This window comes from Oncorhynchus masou, unplaced genomic scaffold (genome assembly GCF_036934945.1).
Source record: "Oncorhynchus masou masou isolate Uvic2021 unplaced genomic scaffold, UVic_Omas_1.1 unplaced_scaffold_614, whole genome shotgun sequence".
NCBI lineage: Eukaryota > Metazoa > Chordata > Actinopteri > Salmoniformes > Salmonidae > Oncorhynchus > Oncorhynchus masou.
The window spans coordinates 441,629-457,500 of record NW_027012566.1 but is presented as its reverse complement, the minus strand read 5'-3'; the positions used below and the strand labels follow the sequence as shown (position 1 = coordinate 457,500).

The 15,872-nt window shown below is 45.6% G+C and overlaps 1 pseudogene; it reads left to right on the top strand.

Moving 5' to 3' along the window:
• LOC135536408 (ankyrin-2-like) overlaps positions 1–15,872 on the top strand; it is a 117,616-nt pseudogene that overhangs the window by 18,327 nt on the left and 83,417 nt on the right.

Here is a 15,872-nt window from a genome sequence, read left to right as displayed (position 1 = left end):
GAAGTGAATAGAATGGAATGGAAGTGAGTAGGATGGAATGGAAGTGAATAGAATGGAACGGAAGTGAATAGAATGGAATGGAAGTGAATAGAATGGAATGGAAGTGAGTAGGATGGAATGGAAGTGAATAGAATGGAATGGAAATGAATAGAATGGAATGGAAGTGAATAGAATGGAACGGAAGTGAATATAATGAAATGGAAGTGAATAGAATGGAATGGAAGTGAATAGAATGGAATGGAAGTGAATAGAATGCAAGTGAATAGAATGGAAGAGAATAGAATGGAATGGAAGTGAATAGAATGCAAGTGAATAGAATGGAAGTGAATAGAATGAATGGAAGTGAATAGAATGGAATGGAAGTGAGTAGAATGGAATGGAAGTGAATAGAATGGAATGGAAGTGAATAGAATGTAAGTGAATAGAATGCAAGTGAATAGAATGGAAGTGAATAGAATGGAATGGAAGTGAATAGAATGGAATGGAAGTGAGTAGAATGGATTGGAAGTGAATAGAATGCAAGTGAATAGAATGGAATGGAAGTGAATAGAATGCAAGTGAATAGAATGGAAGTGAATAGAATGGAATGGAAGTGAATAGAATGGAATGGAAGTGAATAGAATGGAATGGAAGTGAATAGAATAGAATGGAATGGAAGTGAATATAATGGAAGTGAATATAATGGAAGTGAATAGAATGGAATGGAAGTGAATAGAATGGAATGGAAGTGAGTAGAATGGAATGGAAGTGAATAGAATGGAATGGAAGTGAATATAATGCAAGTTAATAGAATGGAAGTGAATAGAATGGAATGGAAGTGAATAGAATGGAATGGAAGTGAATAGAATGGAATAGAAGTGAATAGAATGGAATGGAAGTGAATAGAATGGAATGGAAGTGAGTAGAATGGAATGGAAGTGAATAGAATGGAATGGAAGTGAATAGAATGGAATAGAAGTGAATAGAATGGAATGGAAGTGAATATAATGGAAGTGAATAGCATGGAATGGAAGTGAATAGAATGGAAATGAATAGAATGGAATGGAAGTGAATAGAATGGAATGGAAGATAATATAATGGAAGTGAATAGAATGGAATGGAAGTGAATAGAATAGAAGTGAATAGAATGGAATGGAAGATAATATAATGGAAGTGAATAGAATGGAATGGAAGTGAAGTGAATAGAATAGAAGTGAATAGAATGTAATGGAAGTGAATAGAATGGAATGGAAGTGAATAGAATGGAATGGAAGTGAATAGAATGGAATAGAAGTGAATAGAATGGAATGGAAGTGAATGGAAGTGAATAGAATGGAATGGAAGTGAATGGAAGTGAATAGAATGGAATGGAAGTGAATGGAAGTGAATGGAATGGAAGTGAATGGAATGGAATGGAAGTGAATGGAATGGAATGGAAGTGAATGGAATGGAATGGAAGTTAATAGAATAGAAGTGAATGGATTGGAAGTGAATAGAATGGAAGTGAATAGAATGGAAGTGAATAGAATGGAAGTGAATAGAATGGAATTGAAGTGAGTAGAATGGAAGTGAATAGAATGGAATGGAAGTGAGTAGAATGGAAGTGAATAGAATGGAATGGAAGTGAATAGAATGGAATGGAAGTGAATATAATGGAAGTGAATAGAATGCAAGTGAATAGAATGCAAGTGAATAGAATGGAAGTGAATAGAATGGAATGGAAGTGAATAGAATGGAATGGAAGTGAATAGAATGGAATGGAAGTGAATAGAATAGAATGGAAGTGAATAGAATGGAATGGAAGTGAATATAATGGAATGGAATGGAAGTGAGTAGAATGGAAGTGAATAGAATGGAAGTGAGTAGAATGGAAGTAGAATGGAATGGAAGTGAATAGAATGGAATGGAAGTGAATAGCAATTCACTACATAGGCATCTCTGTCCGAGACAAGACGTTCGTTAACAATTCACTACATAGGCATCTCTGTCCGAGACAAGAAGTTCATTAACAATTCACTACATAGGCATCTCTGTCCGAGACAAGAAGTTTGTTAACATCTCACTACATAGGCATCTCTGTCAGAGACAAGAAGTTTGTTAACAATTCACTACATAGGCATCTCTGTCAGAGACAAGACGTTCGTTAACAATTCACTACATAGGCATCTCTGTCCGAGACAAGAAGTTCATTAACAATTCACTACATAGGCATCTCTGTCCGAGACAAGACGTTCGTTAACAATTCACTACATAGGCATCTCTGTCCGAGACAAGAAGTTCGTTAACAATTCACTACATAGGCATCTCTGTCCGAGACAAGAAGTCCGTTAACAATTGACTACATAGGCATCTCTGTCAGAGGCGAGATGTTCGTTAACAATTCAGAGAGGCATGAGTGACAGTTGTATCTTCTCCTGTCCTCTGGAACCTATGCTGTTATCCTGTCCAGTCCCAATCCCACTGAAACCACTAAATCCTGACTCCTGCCTGGCATGAAAATTCCTAATTTTATTCTGTAATCCCAGGTTGCATTGTCAAAGAACATCTGTTGCCTATGCAAGTCAAAATAGCACTATAGAATTCACCCTGATGCTCAGTGATGTCTCGTATTGCCTCCCCATAGGAGAGCTTCGGTAGAGAACGTGTGATCAACAAACGGTACGAGTGCAGATATGGATATTTTCCCTGTTTAAAAAACCTTGATATTTAAACTATTTCCCGGTCTTCGTCTCCACGTTATTCATGAGCTGATGAACTACCTGTATAATCATTCACTCGATTTTGCCAAATATCGGAGGTGTACTGCTGAAATGCGCTGAATTCATTGAGGAACATGATAGAGCTCGGACTTTATATACGGCCTGTTTCTCACTTCGCAACAATGTCACTAACCACTGTTTCCATCCACAGTTTTTATGCGAGTAAAGTCATACCGCATAAAATAAAATAAAAAACTCACGATGGAAAGTTTTGGTATCGTTGTATAAATGCCGACAGATCATTTGTTCGTTCCACATGGTGAGATCTTTTAATGTCTGTAAAATTATGCAAGAAATGGTGGAAACAAACCCTTTCACAGATCAACCATTTAACCCCTTCTCCCCCGTTTCCCCTCCTCCCTCTCCCTCCACACCTCTCCCTCTTCTCTCCCCTTCCTTACTCCCTCTCCCTCTCCTCTCCTCACCCCTTCCCTATGTCATCTCCTCTCCCTTTCCCACTCCTCCCTCCCTCCCCTTCCCCTCTCCCTCTCCTCCCCACCCCTTCTCTACTCCTCTCCTCTCCTCACCTCTTCCCCTCCCTCTCCCTCTCCTTACCCCTTCCCTACTCCCTCTTCCTCTCCCTCTCCTCTCCTCACCCCCTTCCCCCTTCCCTCTCCTCTCCTCACCCCCTTCCCTACTCCCTCTCACTCTCCTCTCCCCTTCACTATTCCCTCTCCCTCTCCTCTCCCCTTCCCTACTCCCTCTACCTCTCCTCTCCCTTCCCTACTCCCTCTCCTCTCCCCTTCCCTACTCCTATCTATCTCATCACCCCCTTCCCTACTCCCTCTCCTCTCCTCTCCTCCCTTCCCTACCCCTCTCCTCAACCCCTTCCCTACTCCCTTCCCTCTCCCTCCCACCCCTTCCCTACTCCCTCCTCCCTCTCCCCTCTCCTCACCCCCTTCCCTACTCCCTCTCCTCTCCCCTTCCTTACCCTCTCCTCTCCTCCCCCTTCCCTACTCCCTCTCCTCTCCCCCTCACCCCCTTCCCTACTCCCCTCCTCTCCCCTCACCCCCTTCCCCCTACTCCCTCTCCTCACCCCTTCCCTACTCCCTCTCCCTCTCCCCCTTCCCTCTCCCTCTCCTTCTCCTCACCCCTTCCCTACTCCCTCTCCTCTCCCCTCCCTCTTCCCTACTCCCTCTCCTCTCCCTCTCCCCTTCCCTACTCCCTCTCCTCTCCCCCTTCCTACTCCCTCTCCTCACCCCTTCCCTACTCCCTCTCCCTCTGCTCACCCCTTCCCTACTCCTTCTCCCTCTCCCCATCCCTACTCCCTCTCCTCTCCCCTTCCCTACTCCCTCTCCATCTCCATCACCCCTTCCCCACCCCATCTCCTCTCCCCTTCCCTATGTCATCTCCTCTCTTCTCCCCTTTCCCCTCTCCCTCCTCTCCTCCTCTCCCCTCAGCTTCCTGGTCAGTTTCATGGTGGACGCCAGGGGTGGGGCCATGCGTGGTTGCCGTCACAACGGGCTGCGCATCATCGTGCCGCCCAGGAAGTGTTCCGCTCCGACGCGGGTGACGTGCCGCCTGGTGAAGAGGCACCGCCTGGCGTCCATGCCCCCATGGTGGAGGGGGGGGGCTGGCAGGACGTATCATCGAGGTCGGCCCCACCGGGACACAGTTCCTCGGGTAAGACGGAGAGAGGGAGGGGGGAGTGTGGACGAGAGAGAGCGAGAGTGTGTACGTGTGCTCGTTCATGTGTGTGTGTGTGTAATGTGTGTACGTCCTTGCGTGTGTGTGTGTGTGTTGACGTTCTCTTCTCCCCCCGTGCTGCGTAATGGATCAGTAAGCTCCTCCCCACGGCCCCACCCCCTCTCCAACGAGGGAGAGAGTCTGTCAGCAGGATACTACAGCTGGGGCCTCCCTGGCACCAAGTTCCTGGGGTAACTCACACACTACAGCTGGGGCCTCCTGGCACCAAGTTCCTGGGGTAACTCACACACTACAGCTGGGGCCTCCTGGCACCAAGTTCCTGGGGTAACTCACACACTACAGCTGGGGCCTCCTGGCACCAAGTTCCTGGGGTAACTCACACACTACAGCTGGGGCCTCCTGGCACCAAGTTCCTGGGGTAACTCACACACTACAGCTGGGGCCTCCAGGCACCAAGTTCCTGGGGTAACTCACACACTACAGCTGGGGCCTCCTGGCACCAAGTTCCTGGGGTAACTCACACACTACAGCTGGGTCCTCCAGGCACCAAGTTCCTGGGGTAACTCACACTACAGCTGGGGCCTCCAGGCACCAAGTTCCTGGGGTAACTCACACTACAGCTGGGGCCTCCTGGCACCAAGTTCCTGGGGTAACTCACACACTACAGCTGGGTCCTCCAGGCACCAAGTTCCTGGGGTAACTCACACACTACAGCTGGCGCCTCCTGGCACCAAGTTCCTGGGGTAACTCACACACTACAGCTGGGGCCTCCAGGCACCAAGTTCCTGGGGTAACTCACACACTACAGCTGGGGCCTCCTGGCACCAAGTTCCTGGGGTAACTCACACACTACAGCTGGGGCCTCCAGGCACCAAGTTCCTGGGGTAACTCACACACTACAGCTGGGGCCTCCTAGCCACCAAGTTCCTGGGGTAACTCACACTACAGCTGGGGCCTCTTGGCACCAAGTTCCTGGGGTAACTCACACACTACAGCTGGCGCCTCCTGGCACCAAGTTCCTGGGGTAACTCACACACTACAGCTGGGGCCTCTAGCCACCAAGTTCCTGGGGTAACTCACACACTACAGCTGGGGCCTCCAGGCACCAAGTTCCTGGGGTAACTAAATCACTACAGCTGGCGCCTCCTGGCACCAAGTTCCTGGGTTAACTAAAACACTACAGCTGGTGCCTCCTGTCACCAAGTTCCTGGGGTAACTCAAACACTACAGCTGGGGCCTCTAGCCACCAAGTTCCTGGGGTATACTCCTCCACCCACCCAGCCAGCCCATATACACCCTGGTCTCATCATATCTTCTCCCCGGCCCTCTCCACATTTGAGTTACAGTGTTGTTGTGTTGCTGAGAATTACAGTCTGAATCAGTTCCAGTTGTATCCCATTACCTCCCATGATTTTTCCTCCTCATATTGTAATGTTGTGATTTTTCTATGTTCGGAATAGTATGCCACCTGACCCTCCTCCTCCTCCTCCTCCTCCTCCTCCTCCTCCTCCTCCTCCTCCTCATCATCATCATCAAAATATCATATCCTTCTGTTTGCTTGAATTTCTCCAGGATTTCTTTGTCCCTCATCTTCTGATGTTTTGTGTTCTTCCCATGGAATTCGTCCTCCTGTCACCACGACCTTTACCCTCTAACCCCTGACCTCTGACCTCTGACCCACCAGGCCGGTGATTGTGGAGATCCCTCACTTCGCGGCCCTGCGGGGCACGGAGCGGGAGCTGGTGATTCTGAGGAGTGAGATGGGGGAGAGCTGGAGGGAACATCACTGTGAACACACTGAGGAGGAACTCAACCAAATACTGAATGGCATGGACGAGGGGGAGACGGGAGGGAGGGGAGACGGGGAGGGACGGGGAGAGGTGTGGGGGGAGAGCTGGACGGGGAGAAGGCAAGGGATGGGGAGGAGGCAGGGGAGGGGGGGACGTGGGGGGGATGAGATGGGTGAGAAAGGGTGGAGAGAGGAGCACGGAGGAGGCAAAGGAAGGGAGGGCGGGGAGTGGACGGGGGGATGTGATGGGTGAGAAAGGGTGGAGGGAGGAGGCATGAGGGACGGGGAGACGGGGGTGGGGAGGGTGTGGTACGGGGGAGAGCTGGATGGGGAGGGGAGAAGGCAAGGAAGGGAGGGCATGGAGTGGACGCGGGGATGTGATGGGTGAGAAAGGGTGGAGGGAGGAGGCAGGGAGGAGGCAAAGGAAGGGGGCAGGGAGTGGGGAGGGATGAGATGGGGGAAGAGCTGGATGGGGAGGGAGAAGGCAAAGGAAGGGAGGGCAGGGAGTGGACGGGGGATGAGATGGGTGAGAAAGGGTGGAGGGAGGAGCAGGGAGAAGGCAAGGAAGGGAGGGCAGGGGAGGAAGTGGGAGGGATGAGATGGGTGAGAAAGGGTGGAGGGAGGAGCAGGGAGAAGGCAAAGGAAGGGAGGGCAGGGAGTGGATGGGGGATGTGATGGGTGAGAAAGGGTGGAGGGAGGAGCAGGGAGGAGGCAAGGAAGGGAGGGCAGGGAGTGGACGGGGGATGTGATGGGTGAGAGAGGGTGAGGGGAGGGGAGGGAGGAGGCAAAGGAAGGGAGGGCAGGGAGTGGACGGGGGGGATGAGATGGGTGAGAAAGGGTGGAGGGAGGAGTGGGACGGGGGGATGAGTGGGGAGGTGTGGTACGGGGGAGAGCTGGATGGGGGGAGGGAGAAGGCAAAGGAAGGGGAGGGCGGTGGACGGGGGGATGAGATGGGTGAGAAAGGGTGGAGGGAGGACCAAGCCACCAACGTTGTACCTTATTCTTTCACCAAAGATTAGGAATCATTTAGTTCCGACTGCTCAGTCTGATTGGTCCTTGTGTATCATCTGACCCTGTTTCCCCCGGTCCTCCCATTGGTTGGTCCTCCAGAGCTGGACTCTCCTGAGGAGCTGGAGAAGAAGAGGATCTGCCGTATCGTCACCAGGGACTTCCCACAATACTTTGCGGTGGTGTCGCGCATCAAGCAGGACAGCCAACTGATTGGTCCCGAGGGAGCGGTGTTGAGTAGTACTCTGGTCCCTCAGGTCCAGGCTGTGTTCCCAGAGGGGGCTCTCACTAAGAAGATCAGGGTTGGACTTCAGGTAGGGAGGGGGGGGGGGGGGTCTGTGTGTGTAGCTTTTTCAAGTTGGTCTTCGGCCCAACAAAAATTGATTTGGTAACGACAAACTGAACACTTTCAAGTTCATTTGTTTCTACTTCCTAACTCTTGTCCACTTCCTCCTAGGCCCAGCCAATCAGCGTAGACCTGGTGAAGAGGATTCGGTAACAAAGCTACTTTTAGCCCCATCGTTACCTTGGAGCCCAGGAGGCGGAAGTTCCACAAGCCAATCACCATGACGATCCCTGTCCCCAAAAGCTCGACCAATGACGGGACAGGCAACGTGTTTGGAGGGGACACGCCCACTCTGCGTCTGCTCTGCAGCATCACTGGTGCGTAGGAAATGACTGTTGATTGGTTGATTAGCTGATTGTTTGATTGGCTGTTTGATTGATTGATTGTTTGGATTGATTGTTTGTTTGATTGGCTGTTTGATTGATTGGTTTTTTGATTGGTTGTTTGATTGGTTGTTTGATTGATTGATTGGCTGTTTAAATATGATATCCCATTTTGGCCCATTGATTGGTTGTGAAAAGTTTGACTTTTGAGTTGGCTGGGGCCACTACTTTTGATTGGTGGTTTGATTGGCTGTTTGATTGATTGACGCTTGGCCCATTGATTGGTTGTTTGATTTGTTTGTTTGATTGGCTTTGATTGATTGATTGTTTGGACCCATTGGCTGTTTGATTGAATTGGTTGTTTTTGGCCCATTGATTGATTGTTTGGCCCATTGATTGGTTGTTTGATTGGCTGTTTGATTGATTGATTGTTTGGCCCATTGATTGGTTGTTTGATTTGTTTGTTTGATTGGCTGTTTGATTGATTGATTGTTTGGCCCATTGATTGGTTGTTTGAATTGGTTGTTTGATTGGCTGTTTGATTGATTGATTGTTTGGCCCATTGAGTGGTTGTTTGAATTGGTTGTTTGATTGGTTGGTTGGTTGGTTGATTAACTAACTGACTGAATGATTGATTTTGAGTCGTCATGTTTACCTTCTTGCTATTCATCAAAGCCTGGTTTCAGTCCACCCACATTAATATGTCGAATATATTTACCAGAGTTCCATCCTGATGTGTGTTTCTAGGTGGAACCACTCCTGCCCAATGGGAGGACATCACTGGCTCCACCCCCCTCACCTTCATCAACCAATGTGTGTCCTTCACCACCAACGTGTCAGCAAGGTAATGTGTGAAACTGGTATGTTTTCATCTGTCTGTTGTTTTTGACATTCTAGTGTAAACATCCTACTCTTTCTGATTAATTAACTGATGGAATGATTGATTCTTCATCGGATAGACTGATTGACTTGAGGTTGATTGTTACATCCTGATGACTGACTGACAGATTGGTTGATCTATTGATTGATTGATGATCTATCAATTGATTATTGATCTCCCCCCTCCGGTCGCTGTAGGTTCTGGCTGATAGACTGACTGACAGATTGGTTGATCTATTGATTGATTGATGAATCTATCAATTGATTAATTATTGATCACCCCCCTCCAGTGCGCTGTAGGTTCTGGCTGATAGACTGACTGACAGATTGGTCTATTGATTGATTGATGAATCTATCAATTGATGAATTATTGATCACCCCCCTCCGTTGCGCTGTAGGTTCTGGCTGATAGACTGTCGTCAGACCCAGGAGGCTGTGGGTTTCTCTACCCAGCTGTACAGAGAGATCATCTGTGTCCCCTACATGGCCAAGTTCGTCATCTTCGCCAAGACGCTGGACCCCATCGAGGCCCGGCTCCGCTGCTTCTGCATGACGGGGAGGACAAGATGGACAAGACACTGGAACAGCAAGAGAACTTCACAGAGGTGGAGAGGGGAGTAGAGACGAGGGGAGGGAGGGGAGAAGGAGAGGAGGGGGAGGGGGGGGAGAGGGGGAGGGAGAGGAGGGGGAGGAGGAGAGGAGGGGGGGGGGGGGGAGAGGGAGAGGGGAGGAGAATGGGGAGGAGGGGGAGGGGGAGGGGAGGGAGGGGAGGGGGGAGGGGGGGGAGGGGGAGGGGGAAGGGGGAGGGGGAGGGGGAGGGGGAGGGGGAGGGAGGAGAGGGGGAGGGGGAGGGGGAGGGGGAGGAGGAGAGGGGGGGAGAGGGGGGAGGAGGGGGGGAGGGGGGGAGGGGGAGAGGAATGGGGGGCAAGGGGAGGGAGAGGGGGGAGGAGAATGGGGAGGGGGAGAGGAGGGGAGGGGGAGGGGGGAGAGGGTGAGAGGTGAGTGGTGGGGGAAGGAGGAGAGGAGAATGGGGAGGGGGAGGGGAGGGAGGAGAGGAGGGGGAGAGGAGGAGAGGAAGGAGGAGAGGGGGGAGGAGGGAGGGGAGGTGAAGGGAGAGGGGGTGGGGGAGGGGAGAGGGAGGAGAGGAGGGGAGGGGGTGAGTGGTGGGGGAAGGAGGAGAGGGAGAGGGGGGAGGAGGGGAGAGGGGGGGGGGAAGGGATCTGGAAATGCAGAGAAATTCACAGAGGGGTGGGGAGGGGAGGGGGGAGTAGGGGGAGAGTGAGAGGGAGTAGAGGGGGAGAGAGGAGGAGGGGAGGAGGGAGAGGGAGTAGAGGGGAGAGTGAGGGAGGAGGGAGAGGGGTAGAGGTGAGTGGTGTCTGACCCTGTCTGTCTGTTCCTAGAGAGATCTAGAGGTCTGTGGGGGGTATTGGTGTCTGACCCTGTCTGTCTGTCTGTCTGTCTGTCTGTCTGTCTGTCTGTCCCTACTATAGGTATTGGAAGGAAGCCTATCTTTGCAGACTGTTTTGGGAACCTGGTTCCTCTGACCAAGAGTGGACAGCATCACGTCTTCAGCTTCTACGCATTCAAAGAAAAAACCGTCTCGCACTCTTCATCAAGGTAACACTCCATTACTGGACTTCTTCTACGCTGGGAGAGTGTGACGTAGTTGTCCACTTAGTTTTAGGTCTGAATAGACTTATTGTACGCTGGCAGAGTGTTAGTTGTCCACTTTGTTTTAGTTCTGGACTTCTACGCTGGGAGAGTTGACGTAGTTGTCCACTTTGTTTTAGTTCTGATTGGACTTCTTCTACAATGGTTGTCCACTTTGAGTGAATGGACTTATTCTACGCTGGGAGAGTGTGACGTAGTTGTCCACTTTGTTTTAGTTCTGAATAGACTTCTTCTACGCTGGCAGAGTGTGACGTAGTTGTCCACTTTGTTTTAGTTCTGAATGGACTTCTTCTACGCTGGGAGAGTGTGACATAGTTGTCCACTTTGTTTTAGTTTCTGATTGGACTTAGTTTTAGTTCTACGACTACGGGAGAGTGTGACGTAGTTGTCCACTTTGTTTTAGTTCTGAATGGACTTCTTCTACGCTGGGAGAGTGTGACGTAGTTGTCCACTTAGTTTTAGTTCTGAATGGACTTCTTCTACGCTGGGAGTGTGACGTAGTTGTCCACTTTGTTTTAGTTTCTGAATGGACTTATTCAGAGTGTGACGTAGTTGTCCACTTTGTTTTAGTTCTGAATGGACTTCTTCTACGCTGGGAGAGTGTGACGTAGTTGTCCACTTAGTTTTAGGTCTGAATAGACTTATTCTACGCTGGCAGAGTGTGACGTAGTTGTCCACTTTGTTTTAATTCTGAATGGACTTCTTCTACGCTGGGAGAGTGTTGTCCACTTTGTTTTAGGTCTGAATGGACTTACGCTGGGAGAGTGTGACGTAGTTGTCCACTTTGTTTTAGTTCTGAATGGACTTCTTCTACGCTGGGAGAGTGTGACGTAGTTGTCCAGTTTGTTTTAGTTCTGAATGGACTTCTTCCACGCTGGGAGAGTGTGATGTAGTTGTCCACTTTGTTTTAGTTCTGAATGGACTTCTACGCTGGGAGAGTGTTGTCCACTTTGTTTTAGTTCTGATTGACTTCTTCTACGACGGGAGAGTGTGACGTAGTTTTGTTTTAGTTCTGAATGGACTTCTTCTACACGGGAGAGTGTGACGTAGTTGTCCACTTTGTTTTAGGTCTGAATAGACTTATTCTACGCTGCAGTGGACGTAGTTGTCCACTTAGTTTTAGGTCTGAATAGACTTATTCTACGCTGGCAGAGTGTGACGTAGTTGTCCACTTTGTTTTTTTGAATGGTCTGAATAGTTGTCCACTTTGTTTAGTTCTGAATGGACTTCTTCTACGCTGGGAGAGTGTGACGTAGTTGTCCACTTTGTTTTAGTTCTGATTGGACTTCTTCTACATTGGGAGAGTGCGACGTAGTTGTCCACTTTGTTTTAGTTCTGAATGGACTTCTTCTACGACTGGGAGAGTGTGACGTAGTTGTCCACTTAGTTTTAGTTCTGAATGGACTTCTTCTACACTGGGAGAGTGTGACGTAGTTGTCCACTTTGTTTAAGTTCTGGACTTCTACGCTTGTGACGTAGTTGACTTTGTTTTAGTTCTGATTGGACTTCTTCTACGCTGGGAGAGTGTGACGTAGTTGTCCACTTTGTATTAGTTCTGAATGGACTTCTTCTACGCTGGGAAAGTGTGACGTAGTTGTCCACTTTGTATTAGTTCTGAATGGACTTCTTCTACCTGGGAGAGTGTGACGTAGTTGTTTGTTTTAGTTCTGAATGGACTTCTACACTGGGAAACAGTGACACTGGTATATAGTTTAGAATGCATCAGAGACACTGGTATATCATGTAATATATATTTTAAAAAGTTATAATGCATCAGATACACTGGTATGTAATTTAATATCTATTTTAATAAGTTAGAATGCATCATAGACACTGGTATATCATGTTATATATATATTTTAATAAGTTAGAATACATCATAGACACATTTTATGTAATTTAATATCTATTTTAATAAGTTAGAATGCATCATAGACACTGGTATATCATGTATATATATATTTTAATAAGTTAGAATACATCATAGACACATTTTATGTAATTTAATATCTATTTTAATAAGTTAGAATACATCATAGACACTGGTATGTAATTTAGTATGTATTTTAATGAGATTTGAATGCATCATAGACACTGGTATATAATGTAGTATGTATTTTAATGAGTTTTGAATACATCATAAACACTGGTATATAATTTAATATGTATTTTAATAAGTTAGAATGCATCATAGACACATTTTATGTAATTTAATATCTATTTTAATAAGTTAGAATCCATCATGGACACTGGTATATAATGTAGTATGTATTTTAATGTATTTAGAATGAGTATTTTTGAGAATGCATCATAGACACTATGGTATATAATGTAGTATGTATTTTAATATGATTTTTTTAGTACATCATAGACACTGGTATATAATTAATAGTATTTATTTTAATGAGTAATTTAATATCTATTTTAATTTGAGTAGACACTGGTATATAATTTAGGATTTATTTTAATGAGATTTGAACATCATAAACACTGGTATGTAATGTAATATTTATTTTAATGAGTTTTGAGTACATCATAAACACTGGTATGTAATGTAGTATGTATTTTAATGAGTTTTGAGTACATCATAAACACTGGTATGTAATGTAGTATGTATTTTAATGAGATTTGAATGCATCATAGACACTGGTATATAATTTAATATGTATTTTAATGAGTTTTGAATGCATCATAGACACTGGTATGTAATTTAATATGTATTTTAATGAGTTTTGAGTACATCATAAACACTGGTATGTAATGTAATATTTATTTTAATGAGTTTTGAGTACATCATAAACACTGGTATGTAATGTAGTATTTATTTTAATGAGTTTTGAGTACATCATAAACACTGGTATGTAATGTAGTATGTATTTTAATGAGTTTTGAGTACATCATAAACACTGGTATGTAATGTAATATGTATTTTAATGAGTTTTGAGTACATCATAGACACTGGTATATAATGTAGTATGTATTTTAATGAGTTTTGAGTACATCATAAACACTGGTATGTAATGTATATTATTTTAATGAAGTTTTTTACATGTATATTATACCAGAATGTTTTTCACATTCCTGCTATTCCCACCTTCACCCGATTCCATGAGTCTCCAGTGATTGGTTGATTGGTTGATTGGTTGTATATAAGGTGTATTGATTGACAGATTCGTGACTCGCTCAGGAGCCATGTGGCAGACTGTCCTTCACCAAGGAGCCCAAGCACCTACCGTAGTCTTACCCACAAGGCAATCTGCAACCTGAACATCACGCTGCCCACCTACTGCAAGGTAAGACACCTGGACACACCTGGACTGGATTTACAATGTGTGTTAACATTAAATAATGATAATGCCGAACACACCTGGACTGACAAATGTGTGTTAACGCTGAGTAGATCTGGACTGGATATAATGTGTGTTACTGTAAATAATGATAAGATTTGAGTACACACCTGGACTGGACACAATGTGTGTTAACATTAAATAATGATAATGCTACACACCTGGACTGGACAGTATGTATTTTAATGATTTGTCTCATTAAATAATGATAATGCTGAACACACCTGGAGGTATGTGAATGTAATATGAATAATGATAATGTCCCAAAACAGATCTGGATCAGTATGAATTTTAATGTTTTTGAGTCATCATAAACAGACTGGTATATAATGAATAATGCTGTTCCAAATGAGATCTGATCAGTGTGAATAATGCTGTTCCAAAATGAGTCTTTGAGTACTGTCAAAACAGATAATGTGAATAATGCTGTCCCAAACAGATTTCTTACTCAATACTGAATAATGCTGTCTCCAAAACAGATCTGGTCAATGTGAATAATGCTGTCCCAAAACAGATCTGATCTGGTGTGAATAATCTGTCCCAAAACAGATCTGTCTCAATATGAATAATGCTGTCCCAAACAGATCTGACTCAGTGTGAATAAGCTGTCCCAAAAAGATCTGTCTCAGTATGAATAATGCTGTCCCAAAACAGATCTGACTCAGTGTGAATAATGCTGTCCCAAAACAGATCTGACTCAATGTGAATAACGCTGTCCCAAAACAGATCTGTCTCAATATGAATAACGCCAGTGTGTATATGTCCCAAAACAGATCTGACTCAATATGAATAATGCTGTCCCAAAACAGATCTGTCTCAATATGAATAATGCTGTCCCAAAACAGATCTGACTCAGTGTGAATAACGCTGTCCCAAAACAGATCTGTCTCAATATGAATAATGCTGTCCCAAAACAGATCTGACTCAGTGTGAATAATGCTGTCCCAAAACAGATCTGACTCAGTGTGAATAATGCTGTCCCAAAACAGATATGACTCAGTGTGAATAATGCTGTCCCAAAACAGATCTGTCTCAATATGAATAATGCTGTCCCAAAACAGATCTGTCTCAATATGAATAATGCTGTCCCAAAACAGATCTGTCTCAATATGAATAATGCTGTCCCAAAACAGATCTGACTCAGTGTGAATAATGCTGCAGATCTGGCTCCTACTGAATAACGCTGTCCCAAAACAGATCTGACTCAGTGTGAATAATGCTGTCCCAAAACAGATCTGACTCAGTGTGAATAACGCTGTCCCAAAACAGATTGGACTGAATGCCTTCTTTATTTCTCTCCTTGGTGTCCTATTCAGGAGTCTGATTCAGACCTCGACGCAGATGACGAGGTAAACCAACTGCACCTTTTCAGAACATTCTTCTTGTTAAAATTTGATAAAATGTTAAAACACTTTTAAACCTGATTAATGTTTATTCGCTGATTGTTTGGCAACGTGTTGTATTGAACCCTCCTTTCTTACAGAGTGACAAGAGCGACAAAAAATGTAAGCTGAGTTTATTTGTTTTTAGAAATGATTACATCTGTTGGTAATGACAAACACAGCCTCTGCATGAACTAACCTTCATAACTACCTGTAGTCCAGGAAGAACAGATAAAATTACAGTACGCAGGCCAATGATTTGCATTGCTTAACATACAACAATGGCCGCTTGACTAGCCACGTTGTGTGTAATATAGTATTACTAAAACTGTGTGTAGTTACCTGTGTGTTCCTGACCACTATACTATAGTAATATGTAACACCTTGTGTAGTTACCTGTGTGTTCCTTGACCACTATACTATAGTAATATGATATTACTAACACCTTGTGTAGTTACCTGTGTGTTCCTGACCACTATACTATAGTAATATGATATTACTAACACCTTGTGTAGTTACCTGTGAGTTCCTGACCACTATACTATAGTAATATGACATTACTAACACCTTGTGTAGTTACCTGTGTGTTCTGGCCGCTATACTATGGCTAATATGTGCACCTTCCTCTAGTTGACCCATTCTGTTCTGACCCTCCTACCATAACACCTTGTCTAGTTATACCCATTCCACCATCATCATCAGTAATATCATATCATCACGCTAGTTAGGACCACTATACAAA